The 10,219-nt window shown below is 41.6% G+C and overlaps 1 pseudogene; it reads right to left on the bottom strand.

Annotated features, from left to right (window-relative positions):
- Window positions 1–752: 752 nt before the first annotated feature.
- LOC126957470 (protein SET-like) lies at window positions 753–1,605 on the bottom strand (annotated as a pseudogene).
- Window positions 1,606–10,219: the final 8,614 nt, after the last annotated feature.

The following is a 10,219-nucleotide window of genomic DNA, read 5'->3' as shown; positions in this document are numbered from 1 at the left end:
GGAACAAAATTACAATAGAGAATGTCAATTCCAAATAAGATCCTACAGGTTCTGCTGATTCTCCCATTGAGTGGGAGGGCTCAAGTCATCATTAGGAGAGAATTTCTTTTAAAAGTGCCATCTTAAACTGCAAGGATGTCTGTCAAGTATCACAATTAAACATGCCAAAGGAGAAGCCATGTTGTCAAAATGCCCACTTAACCACCCAAACATCTCAAACCTATCCTTTGCTGACCTTCTATAATGCCATTTTTTTTGAAGTCTTTTATCCTTTTTTTTTAAACAAGAGAAAGTAGATGCATGTTGGTAAATGCCTACTGTCCATATTCACATAGAGACACAGTGTACTCTCTTGAGCCCAATATACAGAGAAAGGAGAAAAAAAAGCTAGAATTCTATGCACTAATACACAGGGCCTAGCACTCTGCAGCTTCCAGTAGCACGAAGGGAGCAGGTTTTTCTTTTTTTCCCACAGAGCTTGATGGTGTCGATTCCATACAGTTTTGGTCAGACAGGAAGGGATAACAAAGCATTTCGAACAGAAAGGGGTAGAGACTCTTTTCCCATTGTATTATGCTCGAGTTGTTTCTCCCAAAATAAGTTGAAAGCCGTGGTTTAGAGAACAGAGACCTCAAGAACAGGGTGAATGAGCACGAGGGGAAAAAAAAAAAAAAAAAAAAAAGACAGCAACTTGCTCCCAGGGACTGGAGAAAATTTTTTAAAAAGGAAGGTTGGAATCCATCAGTGCTCTATTAGTCATTTTCTCCTTCATCCTCCTCTCCTTCCTCCCTTTCATCTTCATCTTCTTCACCTTCATCCTTATCCCCTTCTTCATCAATATCTTCTAATCCTTCCTCCTCCTCCTCCTCATCATCATCATCATCTTCTCTTTCTTCATTATCCATATCAGGAACCAAGTAGTCTGTAATGGGTTTGGCCAAATATCATCTTTGATGACCTCTCCTAACTCATCAGTACCTGCAACAGAATGGTCAGTAAACCAGGTAAAGAAGCTCTCTGGTTCCTCACGCTGCCTCTTTCTGCCGGCTTTATTCTGTGTTTGACTTGAACATTTCATCAAATCCTTTCCATATTTCCATTTGATTTCAGTGGACTTTGAAGATGGATCACCATTCTCATTCAGATGAAATACTTTGGAGAGAAGTTTATTTTCAAAGTAAGGATTTTCATCAAAATAAAAATCTATTCTGTTACCTGATTTAATATCTTCAAAATCTGTCACTTCAACTCTGGTCAAATAATGCAGTACCTCTTTGTCCTCCTCCCCAAGTAGTGCAGACACTTCTGAATGGTTGACAAATATTGTTACCCCAAAATGTGGGATTTGACGATCAATTCTGACCTCTTCCAAAAAAAATGGTTGGCAGAGTTTGTTATATTTCTGTTCTACTTTCAAAATCTGCTCAACGGCTTGTTCATTAAGTCTGTCCATTTCATTTTGTACTTCATCAATGTGTTCAATTGCTTCTTGCTGTTCTTTTTCTCCCTTCTTCGGCAAGCCTGCAGAGGCCGTTGTCTCTGAGCAGGAGGTGGTCTTGGTTTCTTCTTTTGAGGCAGGAGTGGAGACTGGCGTTTGGGGGCCATCCTGCAAGGGAAGTCCAAGAACCAGACCACGAATCTCCTCCCTTGTCCGGAAACAGGCAGAACTGTTAAGTCCATTTATTGTAGAGTATAGATTAAGTCCACTGTTTCTTTGTTGATCTTCTGTCTTGATGACCTGACTAGTGCTGTCAGTGGAGTATTGAAGTCCCCCACTATTATTATGTTGTTGCTTTAAAGTCTGTTTTGTCTGATATAAAATGTGCCACTCCTGCTCGTTTATGGTTTCCATTTGCATGGAATATCTTTTTCCACCCCTTTACCTTTATGTAAATCCTTATGTGTTAGGTGAGTCTCTTAAAGGCAGCAGATACTTGGTTGGTGGATTTTTATTCATTCTGCCATTCAGTATCCTTTAAGTGGAGCATTTAGGCCATTTACATTCAACATTACTTTTGAGATGTGAGGTACTGTTCTATTCATCATGCTAGTTGTTGCCCAAATGCTTTTTTTTCACACTGTGTTATTCTTTTATGAGCCCTGTGAGATTTATGCTTTAAGGAGGTCCTATTTTGTTGTATTTCCAGGTTTTGTTACAAGAACTCCTTTTAGCATTTCTTATAATGCTGGCTTGGTGGTAGTGAATTATCTCAGCATTTGTTTGTCTGAAAAATACTTTATCTTTCCTTCACATATGAAGCGTAGTTTTGCTGGATACAAAATTCTTGACTGACAATTATTTTGTTTCTATAGGCTAAAGATACGACCTTGATCCTTTCCAGCTTGTAAGGCTTCAGCTGAGAAATCTGCTGGTAATCTGATTGATAGGTTTTCCTTTATAGATTGCCCAGTGCTTTTGTCTCATAGCCCTTAAGATTCTTTCCTTTGTCTTGACTTTAGATAACTTGATGACTATGTGCCTAGGTGATCATTTTTTTCTGATGAATTTCCCAGAGTGTTCTTTGAGTTTCCTGTATTTAGATGTCTAGATCTCTAGCTCCCAAGACCAGGGAAGTTTTCCTTGATTATTTCCTCAACTAAGTCTTCCAAACTTTTAGATTTCTCTTCTTCTTCAGAAACACCAATTATTATAAGTTTGGCCATTTAACACAATTCCAAATTTCTTGGAGACATTATTCATTGTTTTTTAATTCTTTTTTCTCTGTCTTTGTCTGATTGGGTTAATTTGAAAACCTTGTCTTTGAACTCTGAATTTCTTTCTTCTACTTATTGTAATCTATTGAAACTTTCCAGCGCATTTTGTATTTCTCTAAGTGTTTCATTTCCAGAAGGTTTATTTTTTATTTATGATATCTATTTCTCTGGAGAATTTTTCATCCATATCCTATGTTGTTTTTAAAGTTTCTTTAAGTTGGTTTTCAACTTTCTGTGCTGCCTCCTTGAGTAACTTGATAATCAACCTTCTGGATTCCTTATCTGGCAATTCAGAGATTTCTTTTGCGTTTAGATCCATTGCCAGGGAGCTAGTGTGATCTTTTGTGGGTGTTAGAAAACCCTGTTTTGTCATATTACCAGAATTACTTTTCTGGTTCTTCCTCATTTGGATAGACTATTTCATTGGAAAGGTGTGGAATCCAAGGCCTGCTGTTCAGATTCTTTTGTGCTATGGGGTGATTCCTTGATGTGGTGCTCTCCCCCTTCCATTAGGGAAGGGACTTCCTAACAGCCAGACTGCAGTAATTGTCATTATTCTTCTGAGTCTAGGCAGCCAGCGGTGCTACCACACTCCGGGCTGGTGCTGGGGGATGTCTGCAAAGAGTCCTGTGATGTGGTCCATCTTCATATCTCCCAGCCATGGACACCAGCACCAGCTCTGGTGGATGTGTCAAGGGAGTGAATTAGACTCTGTGAGAGTCCTTGGTTGTAGATATGTTTAGTGTGCTGGCTTTCTTAAATGCTGGTTATGCTAGTAGTGACATTGTCACATGGACAGACTCAGGACCTCTAGTTAGCCAGAATGTTGCAGGTGGTGGACTTAGCTGTTGTTTTCTCCTTCCTGTGAGCAGGGTTATTATGTCAAGTGTTGCTAGAATGGCCTGAGCTGGTTTGCCTCCAGCCAGGCAGTGGCACTTTCAAGACAGCACCAGCTGTGGTAGTAGTAGGGAGATGTAAGCTTGCCCTGAGTTGGCCAGGGTAAGTATTCTGGTCTCTCAGGTGATGGATGGTGCCATAAAGTTCCCAAGGGTTTCTATATTTTGTGTCAGCTACCAGGGTGGGTAGAGAAAAAATATCAAGTGGGGGCAGGATTACATGGGTCTGGGCTTAGACTGTCCTTGGGTGGGGATTGCCTTGGCTGCTGTGTGGGATTGGGGGTGGTTCTCAGGTCAACCGCGTTGTGTTGCTGAGGGATTATGGCTGCCTCTTCTGTGTCATATACTTTGCCAAGGAAGTAGGGGATAGCCAGTAGTGAAAGGTCTCACCCAGCTGTCATGCAGTCGGTGAGTCTGGTCTTATTCCTCTAATGCCCTGCTGAGAACTTGCCCCAGGCTGTAAGCTTTCCCACTGAGAAAGCAAGCACAGCTTTCCCACTGAGAAAGCAAGCACAGCTTTCCCTGTCTGTCCACAATGTTGTTGTTGGCGCCTGCGCTCATATCTGCAGCAGTTTTGCTCCCCAGTTTGCCCACCAGATTCTGCTCAAGAAAATTTGTGCCCAGTTGAAATTATTACAAATTTCCATTGGAAGCTACTTGCACCCTGTGACCCCTCCCTAGTTCTGCCGGCTGCCTTCCCCAAGGTCCACTGTGAGATATAGTCAGAGATGACTTCCCTGGGTTTGAGCTGGAGACTGCAAGTGCCTTTAGGCTTTTCCCACTGCTGCTTCTACTTTTATATTTTGTGTGGCTCCCTAAATCCATTTCAGCTCTAGGTAAGGTTAAATCCTTCTCCAAGGATCTAGATTTTCAGATTCACCAGTGGGGATATGTATTTGGAGGCAGGTTTTTTCCCTTTCACACTTTGGGAACTCACAGTATTTTGCTTGTCTTACAGAATTTGCAGTGGTGTACTGCTTCTTTCAAAGGATTTATGAATTCTTTCAGTTTTCCTGGTACATTCCTGCCATGGTTCTTGGAGCAAAAGTTTCCAGTGTGAGTCTCCGCACACTGTTCTGTCCATCTAAGTGGGAGGTACATGTTAGCCCTGTCTCCTATTCACCATCTTTCTCCTGATCTCCAGGATATTTTAATTCTGTTATTAATTTCTCATTTAATTGCTTGGTAGTCAGAGAATATAATTTGTGTAATGCCAGCTCTCTGATACTTGTTGACTTTCATCTATAGCTGAGAATACATTAATTTGTGTAAATATTCCATGCGTATTTGAGAAGGAAGGTCCAGGTGAAAGTTCATTCCCAGAGAGGATTAGTGATTTTTTCTGCAAGGTGTTTGGGTCCTCCATTAGCCTGAGTTTATTCTAAAATTAATTCTCGATGAAAATATGAATTTGTTCTGTAAACCCGAAGGAAGGCCACTTTGTGGCTTCAGAGTCTCAGGGATATTTTTTCAATTCACTCAGTGCAAAGGTTTAGGAAATTTCTTTGCTGTCTTCTCTCTATGGCCTCCTTCATTTATCCTTTCACTGAGCTTTTAGCCATTGAACTCTTGGCTTTAGGTGGGCATCTTCTGTCAGACCCTTGGTTTGGTTGGCTTGAGGCCTGAGTGGCTAACAAAAGAGTCAGGAGACCTGGGATTGCAGACACAGAGACAGCTTGTCCTTATCATCCCTTCACCTCTCTGGATTCCTGTTTTTACCTGCTGTTTAGCATCTGGAGATATTCCTTACTTTCTTGCAACTAATAATGAATTTTTTAAAGAAATTTAAATGTATCTTCCTCATTTTATGACTTTTTGTGGGCATTTTGATGGCATATCTAGTCATAAAACCCAATAAGATACTTAGAAATCCTGAAGGATATTCTCAAATTCATGACATTCACAGATGCCAAGGTGTCATGGGCTTATGGAAGATCTGGAACCATTGCTCTATAGCAGGATTATTCAAGCTTTTTCCATGACTTCCAGGAGCGTTCTTTAATACAGCTACCCAGTACACATGTGTGTATGTAAAACAAGAAATTCACAATACCTTAACACCCTTACTAAGCCTGATGAATTTTGATATTTTTCTGTTCATTAAAAAAAAAAAAAAAAAAAAAAAAAAAAAAAAGCTGATCAAGATCCATTCAATTGATTTCATGACTCTTTGTGGTCCATGAAAAATGCTGGTCTAGAACCTGAACCATCACCTCTCTACACATGGCCAAGATCCTCCAGGTGGAGGCAGAAGCACCAGCAGAAGCACAGGTGGGGACAGGTGGCAGGCCTTACAGTGATACACAGTCACCTCCTTACAGTGGTGCTCACACCTGGCCCTGGGTATGAACAGGTCCTTGCAGATTTTCCATTATCTATGACAGAGACATGGGGAAAAGTGGAAAAGATCATATTCCCTTTTTTATATCAGACGTGCTTCACTCATTTAAGTAGCAGACTGGCCTTGTTTGGAGTTTGTCACCCAGAAAAACTGAAAATAGTTATGTTAATGGAAAATCATAAAAATCTACAGCTCCAGTGCCGTGGTAAATGCCTAAGCTGCTCGGCCTCAGGATGAGCGTCACAGGGCATGCTGGGGCCTTGGTTCCTGGAGACTTTTCCTCCCCTTCCCCCTGCCATCCCCTAAACATACAGGCAGTAGCAATTCTGGAGTTCACTTCATTCCTGGGAAGTCTTCTGAGATCTTCTGGTTTAAAACAAACAAACATTTCTCATATCCCCATTTTCAAAAAGGTATTATCTCTTGATTTCTAGATGTTGGCTCATTTTTTTCTTTTTTAAAGCACTGTGCAGGCCAAATCTAACCTCCTGCAGGCAGAACATGGCCTGTGAGCTAACAGTTTGAGACCCCTAGACTAGATGGCTTAACATACATGTTATCATATGGCTATGTTATATATATTATATAATATATGAACGTGTTATATGTCTATGATATAACCTATGTATGTTATATAATAACAAACATATTCATATAGAAACTTAGAGTAATTTAGTAAATTGGGGCAAAGATTTTTTTGTGTGGGGCATAAAAATATCTGAATATCTGGTTTCTAATAAATGCTGCCATTTCTCTAGAGATCTAGGGTTAAAAAGTCAGCTTAGTACAAAGGGAGGAAAGTCTGCCGGTTCAACTGATGCTCCCCCAGCAGGGAGAGCCAGGCTCCCTGTTATCACAACAAGGCAATCCTGGTGATAAACTAGACATAATGTGCACACTGGATTAGATTCTTTCCTTCCCTCGTATGCCCCCACTCCACACACAAATCTGTACTGTGAATACCAAATACTGATCATTTCTCTGAACAACCTAAATGTCCACAGGATTTTCACCTTATAATATGTTGGAGTGTAAAAGTCCCCAAGAGCTACAGAGATTTGCAGAGGAAAACATTCGCTCTGCCTTGGGTCCTCTGAGTGATGCTTGTGTTGCTGAAACCCGCGCCTTAGTGATGCTGATTCGTGCTGCATTTTGGTGCCGGCCTCTCTCGAGTGATCCAGGTAATCTGAGCTCCAGAGGCCTCTGGCCAGGCCATGCAGCCGGAAGGAAGCCATTTCCTTTCCCTTGGAGGTAATGCACATCCACGGGGCAAGGCCACATGGTTCAAAGGCCAGCTTCACCTTTTGCGTGGGGGTGACACAGGCCTGGCAGGAGCCCTTTGAAATGCCAGGGCAGGCTGTAGGCTGACTGAGAGAGCACTCAGCCATGCAACAGCTGGAACCCATTAAGGTTGGCAATTTTTGCCCAAGGGACGAAATTGCCTTTACATTGGCAAGGCCAAGGACTTGGCTCACACTTGACTGATGTTTGAAAAGAGATGCTTCAGGGAATTTGAGGCAAAGGAGGTGAGACTGTCCCCTGGGGTCCTGTTTCACACTGGGGCAACGTGCCTGGAGAAGTAATTAGGTGTTGCGCTGATGGGCTCCCCATCAACTTAACGACTCTTTGCTGTGTCCAGGAATGGTTGTCCATGGGGTGCAGAGCCATTCTGTGAAAATTTCCTTGAGGGTAAATGGCCTACACACAGAAAAGGGATTCAAACAAGAATGATGATGTGGTTTCCCTCCTGTTATTATTATTTTAAATGCTAATACCATCAGTCCATACTATTTAATCTGTGTTTAGAAAAAAAAATACAGTACGTATTTCTGAGGGTGTTTTATTCTGATAATTTTTCTATTCCTTCATTCACAAATGCACACATAATTCTTATAAAGTCATTTTTAAACCATAAATGTATTTAAAAGTCAAAATTATCTTTTAATATAACTCCATATCAAATATCATTTATGAGCATGATTACATTCTAGTAAGATAGCTATGGCAAAAGCCTGAATATGAAACAACGTATTTTCTTCTACAAAGGTAAGCTGTAGGGTACAGAGCTGGGAACTGGGAGCCACAGTTCTGGTTCCAGTACTGCAAGATGCTTGCTAAAGGCAGAGGCTGATGATCAGTTAAGTTCAGGAATTGCTGTGCCCCATATTTCATTTTTGGAGATTGATATCACACATTAGCATATTAAGATATATCAAATTAAGGAAGCTAAAAACTTTTTCCATATTCCTTTGCGACTGTGATTTCAAATGGATTTAGATTTCATCAATTAGTTGCACTAGTGCAAGATTTGAGTCCAGAAGTAGTCGGAGGAGAAGTAGTGGGGTATGAGGCACCAGTTTAGCTATCCAGATATAGCAGATACAGAATGACTACGGACCCAAGAGTTCTGGCAATGACTTCTAGTCCCTGGATTCACAGTATTGTGGAGTAGTTCTGGGACAGTTGAAGAGGCATGCTTGCAGAGGCGGCTTCTTGATTATCAGATTTAAGGCAGTTCAGTCCAGCAGTTGCCACGGCAGCTTTGAGATTCCCAGCTCACTGACTATAGCTAGGGCAACAGTTCCCTTAGCCTGCCAGTTGGGCAATGTTATGCTGAAAGTCATTCCTAAAATCCCATCCTAAATCCTATTATTCTAGGTATTCAACAATTTCCTGAATTAAGTTTCTTTCTGCCTAAGGTAATTATTAATAGAATGGTGTCTCTTACCTGCAATGAATCCTTTCCTGATACACTGTGGTTCTCACTCTTGGAAATACTGCTCTAAAGTATCTTTCATGATCCTGTGACTTGGGAGAAACACACATACCCTTTCCTCTTGACCTACAACAGCTCTTGTTGGTAGGAAGTATTTGTTCCCCTATTTTCTCTAGTAGTACACTCTTATAACCCGTGGATTCTTCCTTTTACCTGTTAGTCCTCTGGCCGTGGTGCTGTGTCTCTTTGGAGGGCTCAGCCTTCTCCTGGGGCAGGTTAGGGAGATGCCAAGATTTAAAAAATGGTGCATTCTTGTTTACTTAAGCGCTCAACACAGTGCCTGACTGAATGGGCATTTGGAAATCTTTTTTTTTTTTTTTTTTTTTTTTTTGAGACGGAGTCTGGCTCTGTCGCCCAGGCTGGAGTGCAGTGGCCGGATCTCAGCTCACTGCAAGCTCCGCCTCCCGGGTTTACGCCATTCTCCTGCCTCAGCCTCCGGAGTAGCTGGGACTACAGGCGCCCGCCACCTCGCCCGGCTAGTTTTTCGTATTTTTTAGTAGAGACGGGGTTTCACCGTGTTAGCCAGGATGGTCTCGATCTCCTGACCTCGCGATCCGCCCGTCTTGGCCTCCCAAAGTGCTAGGATTACAGGCTTGAGCCACCGCACCCGGCCTGGAAATCTTTAAGCGATTAACTTTCAATAAATGGCAACAAGTTCAGAGATTCAGAATGTTTTTTAACATCATGTGAAATTGCATTGTCACTTTATGTGTCACATTCTACCTTTGACAGATTGCATTTGCCTTACAAGTGTGGTGGTTCTCGGCCGGGCGCGGTGGTTCACTCCTGTAATCCCAGCACTTTGGGAGGCCGAGGCAGGTGGATCACCTGAGGTCAGAAGTTCAAGACCAGCCTGGTCAACATGATGAAACCCCATCTCTACTAAATATACAAAAAATTAGCCGGGTGTGGTGGCAGACGCCTGTAATCCCACCTACTTGGGAGTCCGAGGCAGGAGAATCACTTGAACGTGGGAGGCGGATGTTTCAGTGAGCCGAGATTGTGACATTGCACTCCAGCCTGGGCAACAAGAGGGAAACTTTGTCTCAAAAAAAAAAAAAAAAAAAAAAAAAAAAAAAAAAAAAAAAAAATTGTGGTGGTTCTCAAATCATAGGTAACAGTTCCTTGTATTTCTAAAAATGTTCCTTTGGAAATTTGCAACCTAGAGTTTTCCTTGAGTGATAAAGAAGGCAAAGATGAACCATTAATTACTTAAAGTTGTAACTTTTGTAGAATTATATTTAGCAAGAGCTTTGATGTAAATTTTCATTAATTCTAGTTACACAATACTTTATTAAATAATTTGTGATGAATTTAGAAACATAACTAACATCCACCAGAAACATCAGAGCTTATAGTTTGGACTTTCCTAGGGGCAATTTTTGTCAAGGTACCCGTGTTTGGGGTGGAGTTCTCAGTTTGCTAAGGATGACTCCGAATGAGTCTTGGGGTACGTTCTGGTGCATACTGGTGAATGTAATTCCTGTCCCT

This window comes from Macaca thibetana, chromosome 6, assembly GCF_024542745.1.
Source record: "Macaca thibetana thibetana isolate TM-01 chromosome 6, ASM2454274v1, whole genome shotgun sequence".
In the NCBI taxonomy this organism is placed as follows: Eukaryota; Metazoa; Chordata; class Mammalia; order Primates; family Cercopithecidae; genus Macaca; species Macaca thibetana.
Note: the sequence above shows the minus strand (reverse complement) of the source record. Positions and strands in the feature narration are given on the sequence as shown.